Source organism: Grampus griseus (genome assembly GCF_964374135.1).
Source record: "Grampus griseus genome assembly, chromosome: 4".
NCBI classification, from domain to species: domain Eukaryota; kingdom Metazoa; phylum Chordata; class Mammalia; order Artiodactyla; family Delphinidae; genus Grampus; species Grampus griseus.
The window spans coordinates 124,337,215-124,345,003 of NC_138997.1; the positions used below are offsets into that span (position 1 = coordinate 124,337,215).

The 7,789-nt window shown below is 34.5% G+C and overlaps 1 long non-coding RNA gene across 1 annotated transcript in view; it reads left to right on the forward strand.

Annotated features, from left to right (window-relative positions):
- The window catches only part of LOC309822185, a 64,036-nt gene extending 58,864 nt beyond the window's left edge, over positions 1 to 5,172 (forward strand). The window contains exons 2-3 of the long non-coding RNA XR_014296717.1: positions 3,449 to 3,537; positions 5,126 to 5,172. This is a non-coding gene — a long non-coding RNA (uncharacterized lncRNA). The remainder of the gene's footprint in view (positions 1 to 3,448; positions 3,538 to 5,125) is intronic.
- Positions 5,173 to 7,789: the final 2,617 nt, after the last annotated feature.

Below are 7,789 nucleotides of genomic sequence, written 5' to 3' on the forward strand. Positions count from 1 at the left end.
AAGAAATAGCTGTGCTTTCTCTTGGGAGTTTGCAGGTAAAATGTAAACACGGTTTAGACCTGGCAGCCCACTACTAAGAATCAAAATAAAGCAAATATAACCATTCATTGCCACAAGAAGAAAAGAACATTCTCACATCCACAGGTGTCCACACGTGCCATGACATTTGGCTAAAAGAATAATCAAGGCAGCCAGGGAAGAAAGAAGGCAAAAACAGACAGCTCTGAAGGAGAAAAAGGAGACCAGTGAATTCTTTAGTTTCCCAAATTAGAGAAATTAATTTCTGATTCTCAGAGGTGAAGGATGTCTATGCAGAATTTTGGAGCATATAACAAAGATAAGGATCAGAGATGGCCTAAAGCCTACCCTCATCTTGATCTCTAGGTCACACTTGGGAACTTTCTTCCAACAACTAAACGGGGAAAGAACTAGCTGCAGTAGACACAGTGTTTGCCTGTGGTCAACCCTCCCACTGGGAGCAAACTAAGGAGTCAGATCACCTGGCTTTTTCTGAGAACTGCTAGCTTTCCAAGTGTAGGCAATTCAGCTCCTAAGCCTTCTATTTCTACATCTGGAGAAAAAGTGTGTTTTTCCGGCTCTATAATCTAGAACGAGATCAAAAGAACCTCTTCTCATCTCTCTTCCCAAAAGATACTTTATCAACTTCTGCCTGAAGATAGTAAAATCTACTGTTTACTGAATTCAGATAATCAGTCAGTGTTTAAGAATAGTGAATATACTCATGTCTCTGTTAATGAAAAAGATAATTCCAAAGATATATTTATTGGTCAGAAATTTAATTACCAGGGGTAAAATACTACTAGATTATACTACTTTCTAGGGGTTCAGAAAAGTTGCATTAAATACTAATTGAATTAATATCAAGTGTTTGGGGAAACAGAAAATATGAGTTGGCAATCATAGGGTGGAGAGATGGGTTACATTGTGTAAAGGAGTGTCTGTATTATGTGCAATAACAGCTGACATTTATTCAGTGTCTATAATGTATCAGAGGCTTTACATACATTCCCTCTGTCTCAAGCCAGAAAGTATGTATTGTTTTCTTTTCAGCTGAAAAACCAAGTCTCATAACCCAGCTCAAGCCAGGTCTGTGTGGCTCCCAAAACTCTTTCCATCTCGCCACCCTGCCTCCCTGCTCAGAGGGGAAGTGGGAAAGAGGCTGAGAATAGATCCAAAAAGAAGATAGAGCTATGGTGGGAAAAGAAGACTCCAAATTTCAAAACCCAAGGAAAACAGACACTTTTACTCCCTGAACCCCCTGGGAATTGATATCTAAGTGTACAAATGTGATTCAGTGACTCTTGTCAGCCCCACCAAAGGTCTACCTGCTTATAGATGTCCAACATAGATTGTATAGAATTAAAAATTAAAGGCATAAAAGGGAAATAAAGGTCAGTATTTGAATGAAGGAGATCAGAATCTTTCCTATTTTAGAAAAGTAGAGGAAAACATAAAAAAGGCAATGAAGTTTTTTAAAAGTTGATTCAAGAAAATGTACAAATAGAAGATAAAATTTGGAAATCGCAACTTTGTCTAGTTCAAACTTGTGAACCTTCAGCTGGGGGTGGCTACTAGAACCTATACAGGGATTTGACCCTCAGGCCCGTGGATTGTGCAACTTTGATTAAATAATGTATTGATTTTTGAGTTGAACTATTTTTTAAACTTTTTGATAAATGAATTTCATTCCTAAAAGATCTATTAATCAGGATCTCACTGTATTCCCAATGTACTTGGAACTGTGGGGAATATTAAAAGAGTGATCAGAAATTAAATACAGTTCTTTCTTCTACTGTGGGAAGAATTGAACTCCTATGATTACATAATCTTTGCTTTTCTCACGTAGGGGACTCAGCTCTGATAAAATTCTGAATAACAGTTCAGTATGTTTGAGAATCCAAAGACAATATTAAGATGAAGTCTACTTAACCCCCCTCTCCTTGAATTATTATTGGAATAATTAATTTCTATTGAGACTAAAGGCCAAAAGGGAATAGTTGGTACAGTTTTGTACACATTCGTGAAAAACTTATTTATTTATGATTCATTGGTATGAATTGCTTAAAGATGTGATAAATAAAAAATAAAGTCAGTAAAAACATCTTTAAAGCATCCTTTCATTCCTCCATTTAGTTTCTTTTTATACTAAAAATAGCAATAATTATATATTCCTACTTCTCTCTCCATCTGATCTGAGAAGATGTTTAGAATGTGTTCCATAAAAGTAAGAAGTGTTAAGGTTAATAATTTAAACTTAGAATGTTTTCAGTAATTTTGCCTTTCACAAAAAAAATAAATAAAAATCTCAAAAAACCCCGCCTTCCATCTAACTAGCAGCTCATTACTGTCAGGGATCTACACATGTCTTCATTTTGCTTTTTGTATTTTGTCCATCACAAAATTTACTAACCTAAGAGGCAGGCCTGAGAGGAGTAAAATGAGAGAGGGAGATTCTTGCCAGCCGCTTGGGCTCTCAAGACTAGAGATAAGATCCTCTTTCACCAGTTAAGATCAGAGATCCCCGAAGGGAGAATATATTAACAGTTATTTTAATACCTTAGTGACTAAGCATAGTGGGACTGGTCAGCAATCAGTTAAGAGCCGGCCAGGGGTCTAGAGACTGAAACCCGAATGTGTGTGACTTTTAGCTATTCAGAAGGACTGTGATGGAAAATGCCAAAGCTGGAAATTCAGGAATCATTTGGCCATGTTTTACTCCACTTTGTTTCAAAGAATAGTGTCTTTTGACATGTATACACTGCTATATTTAAAATAGATAACCAACAAGGACCTACCGTATAGCACAGGGAACACTGTTCAATATTCTGTAATAACATAAATGGGAAAAGAATTTGAAAAAGAATTGATACATGTATATGTATGACTGTATCACTTTGCTGGACACCTGAAACTAACACAACATTGTTAATCAACTATGCTCCAATATAAAATGAAAATTTAAATAAAAAGAATAGTGTCCTTGTGGATTTAATAAAAAAGCAAGACTTAGTTTCAAATCCAACAAATTTTATTGAACACTTTCCATATGCCACATCCTGGGCTTGTGCTTTCAAATACATTAACCCATTTAATTCTTAAAAGAAATATTTGAACATGTATTAAGATGATAGGGGCTTAATGGTAAAGTAGAATGGGATAAAACTGTAAGACAAGCATGTGAATGGCTATGTAGACAGGGGATGAAAAATTTAGGTTTGGGTGCCTATATGGTCATAAATCAGACAATCCTGTTTAACTCAATATATCCTAACCCTGCGTATAGATTTTCCTCTTATTCCTCTCTCTAATCGATCAGGGTTTGTCAAACTTTAGTATTCACAAGAATTTCCGTATAGGTTTGCATATACAAAACCACGTTTACAGGCATACCTTGTTTGATTGTGCTTTGCTTTATTATGTTTTGCAGATTTTTTTTACAAATTGAAGATTTGTGGCAACCTTTCATTGAACAACTCTATTGGCAACACTTTTCCAACAAAATTGTTTTTAACGAAGGTATGTACATTATGTTTTTAGACATAATGTTATTGCACACTTAAAAGACTACAATATAGTATAAATATAACTTTTATATACACTGGGAAACCAAAAAATTCATGTGACTTGCTTTATTGCAATATTCACTTTATTGAGGTAGTCTGGAACAGAACCCACAATATATATGAGGCATGGCTGTAGTGTATCTGCTGCTTGCCCCTCCATAAAACTGTGAACATCATGGGTGAGAAGAGGAAGGGAATGCATACATACTGAGCTAGGCATCATATAAGCAGCACCTAATACTATGCTCTTCTGACAGTTGTTACTTCCTTGTCAACTGGAGGTCAGAACATGTATTAAGTTGCCCAGTTCACGTCACTATTGACATAGCAGGAATTTGAACCAAGGCCAGATTCAAACAAAAGCCCAAACTCTTTCTGTTTTCCACTTTTCCTAGGCAAATATATACTGGCCTTGGAAACATGTCTTCAATAAAAGAAAGAAAAAGTGATATGCTTGGGGACAGGAAGTGATCAGTAGGTGTTGCATAAAAACAAGATATGTCAAGTTAAACTTCACCACCTCACGGTTTTGCCTTAAGCAGTCTTCACTATTAACAGTCATCTCATGTGACACTTTTGGATGAGGGCTTGCTCTGGGTAGGTTTCCTATGTATAAAATATCAACAGCCAAAGATGGATGTATGGAATCACCTCACTCACTATATTCCTTAAAAAAACACAATAAGCTATTATAATAATCATGCATTTTTTTCTTTGCTTCTTAGCAGGCCAAATCAGAGTTTTGTTGTGTGTTTATGTGCATATGTGTTTAATCACAGTAGTAATTATGGTGCTATTAAATAGATAGTAGCAACTGAGTTTTCATATTATTTCAGTTAAGATGGAAAAACACCCACACCAGTAGAAGTCTTTTAAAATATTAAACTTTGATTTTAAATTTCCATACTGTAGAGTTAAAAGAGAAATTTTAAGAGAGGATAGTAAAATCATGACTCTCTTAAAGATATAAAATGAACATATCAAAAGATTTTATTTAATTCATTAAATAAAAAGGGAACCAGATCAATGTTGCAGCTTCTTCAAAGGAGAAGTCAGACCCATTAATTTATATGAAGTAAGGGAATGTTGAAATTAACTTACAAATGGACCCAAAGTGGCTTTTTCCACGGGTAGAATTAGAAGAATTATTATATGGTTATCAGCTGTCTACAATTTAGAGTTGTAAAATAGTTCAAAAGCAATGAAAGGTGCAGAGTCCTTTACAGAATCAGATAATCTCCTGGAGGCTCCAGCATTCCACTGAAAGGATATCTAGTAGTTTCTTTAGTTTATTCCAAAGTCTTAAATTCTTCCTTACAAAAAGTACATGATAATTCCTATAAAACCTATTTTCTAAAATAACAATTTTTAAAAAGAAGAGCAATTATTTTAAGAACATCCTGTTTATGCCTAACCATGTTGTCGTGTTTCCTGGTTTCCTCTGGCAGCTGAAAAGTACACTAAATAGTTAGACAGTGTTCAAGGAGAGTACTTGTTTAATGCCTATTTAGACATTACTGTGTCAAAATTTGTTTTCACAGCCCTTCTTGCACTTGCATAGAAATGTACGAGAAGACCTGAACAGGGCAGGTAAGGAGCCAGAAAACAATATTGGGTGTGGTGTTAAAACAACCTGGGTGGGGGTGGCGGTGGGGAGCAAGATTCCAAGTCCACACCTGTGGCTTAAATTCACTGAAAAGACACAATTTAATAGATGTGTGCATAAAGAGAATATGGTGGTGTTTCTCAAAGAATTGTTGAGGAACATCTACCTTTTGGGGTGAATAAGATGATTTGCAGGTACACATACCTACAGAGCCTCAAAGCATTAATTCACATAGTGATTCAGTTCTAGGAAAGCTTTAGAAATGAAATGATGTTAGATGTCCTGACAGAAAAAAAAGACCAACTTACAGTGCTGACATTGAGGATCAAGTAGGATTGGTTGGATGGGTGTGGAGATCAAATGATAGACAGAGTGTGTATGTGGGGGGGATGGTGTGTGTGTGTGCATACATGTTCATGGGAGAGAGAAAGAGGGAGTGTGCACAACAGAAGGCTTACTGATGCAAACCTGTGGCCTGATTACCCATAATAGAAAAAAAAATTCCTGTTACCCTTAAAGTTGTCTTTCCCTCAATACAAAGAATAGATTATACCCACAAAATAGACTCACAGAAATGGAAAACAAACTTATGGTTACCAAAGGGGAAAAGGGGGAGGGAGAGATAAATTAGGAGTTTGGGATTAAAATATACACACTACTATATATAAAATAGATAACCAACAAGGACCTACTGTATAGCACAGGGAACTATACTCAATATCTTGTAAAAACTTACAATAGAAAAGAATCTAAAAAGGAATATATATATATATATCTATATATATAATATATATAACTGATTCACTTTGCTGTACACCTGTAACTAACACAACATTGTAAATCAACTATATTTCAAGAAAAAATTTAAAAATAAATTCACATTTGCTAATATATATAATTTTAATAATTTAATATATAATTTAAATTATATATAATTTTTAGTTGTATATAATTTTTAACATATATATATATACACACATAAACACATACCCATATCAGAACAGTCAAGCATATATATGCAAGAGGCAGGAACATTGTATTATATTTATAGGCTTCTTTTTTATAGAAGTTTCAAAAATCAAAGCACATAGCTATTTCAAGATGGCACAGTGGTTATATTTCATCATTTGGCTTTTTTGTCTAACAATCTTTCTTTTTTTGTACTGTATGCCTTTGAGTAATTCTATTCAAATCTGTACATTTCTGTAGCAGTTTCTACTCAATCTGTGTAAAATGACACACCTTTGGATTATATTTCTTCCTGAAGAATTATCAAAAACATTGGTATTGAATTTATTATCACCCACCAAAATACAGCACCTGCTATGCTGTCCCTCTGCTATTGAGTTGTTTCTGTGAATGCCATGTTTAGTAGACTAATCTTAGTTTCATTTATCTAAAGTAATAAGTGAGAGACAATGGGATTTTTCCCACAATGCCTATTTTAATATAGTAGAAATCTGAAGAATAATCATGTGGGCAAGTGAAATCTAGACTATGTATTGTATTCAGACTAGCAAAAATTGATAAGTTCCCCTAATTAAGGCCTTCTTTAAAAATTAGCATTGGGATGTTTTAATAATGAATTCTAAGACCCTAACCATAACCTAAGAAATAGAATGTTGTCCAAGAAATAGAAAACAAAAGGAGCAAATGAGTACTTTTCTAAATGCTAATAGCACAGTCTGCCAGTTTCATCTGGGGTCATTTCCATCAAGCATTTGAATAAATGGCCTAGAAGAAGAAAAACACAATAAAGCATAATTTCCATAGGCTCGAGGATGACATTGTCCTGGTAAAGGACTAAAAAATGCAAATAGATAGACCATGAAGCTAAAATAATCTTTATGAGAGGAAGTCAATGGATGTCAAATAATTAACAAGTACCTTTTTGGTTTAGACATTATTCTAAATGCTAAAAATATGGAACAGTAGAAGATGTGCCATCATAATTATCTATAAATTTCACAGTGACTGTGATAGTCCCAGCTTGACTTCATCTTAGTAAGTGGTAACTATAATAGTGTGCTTTTGATATTGTAGGTTACATAGAGGCTTTTTGGTAGTACAGGAGTTAATACTGTGGTATCTATGATCCTCTCTAGAAGAAGATACCAAAGACAAAATGGCCATTACTATGAAACAAAAGCAGGTAAATGAAATCATCAGAAGATTCATATTAAAGATTGGAAGGGAAAGTTTCTAAGTTTCTATATTTTTTAAAAAGGCTTTTAACTGATATATACAACAGCCCAAGTAAGCTCTAAGTAATATAATGGCAACCTGATGGAGACAAAAATGTAGAGGAATAAGGGGTGCTGTAAGCGGTAAAATAGTTGAAGAGTATGAAAGAAATACACAAGATTGCTAGCACCTAACTATGAGTTGAAATAAACAACTATAACACCTAACTATGAAAGAAATACACAAGATTGCTAGCACCTAACTATGCTAACTACGAGTTGTTTCTATCATGTTGAAAGCAAAGTATATGGTAGTGATCATCTTTTAATTGGTCAGAATAGAGTGAAAATAAGAGGCCAGCATCTCTTTAGTTGTGCATACTTGCCCAATACCAAAGAAATTTGAGTGAGCTTCT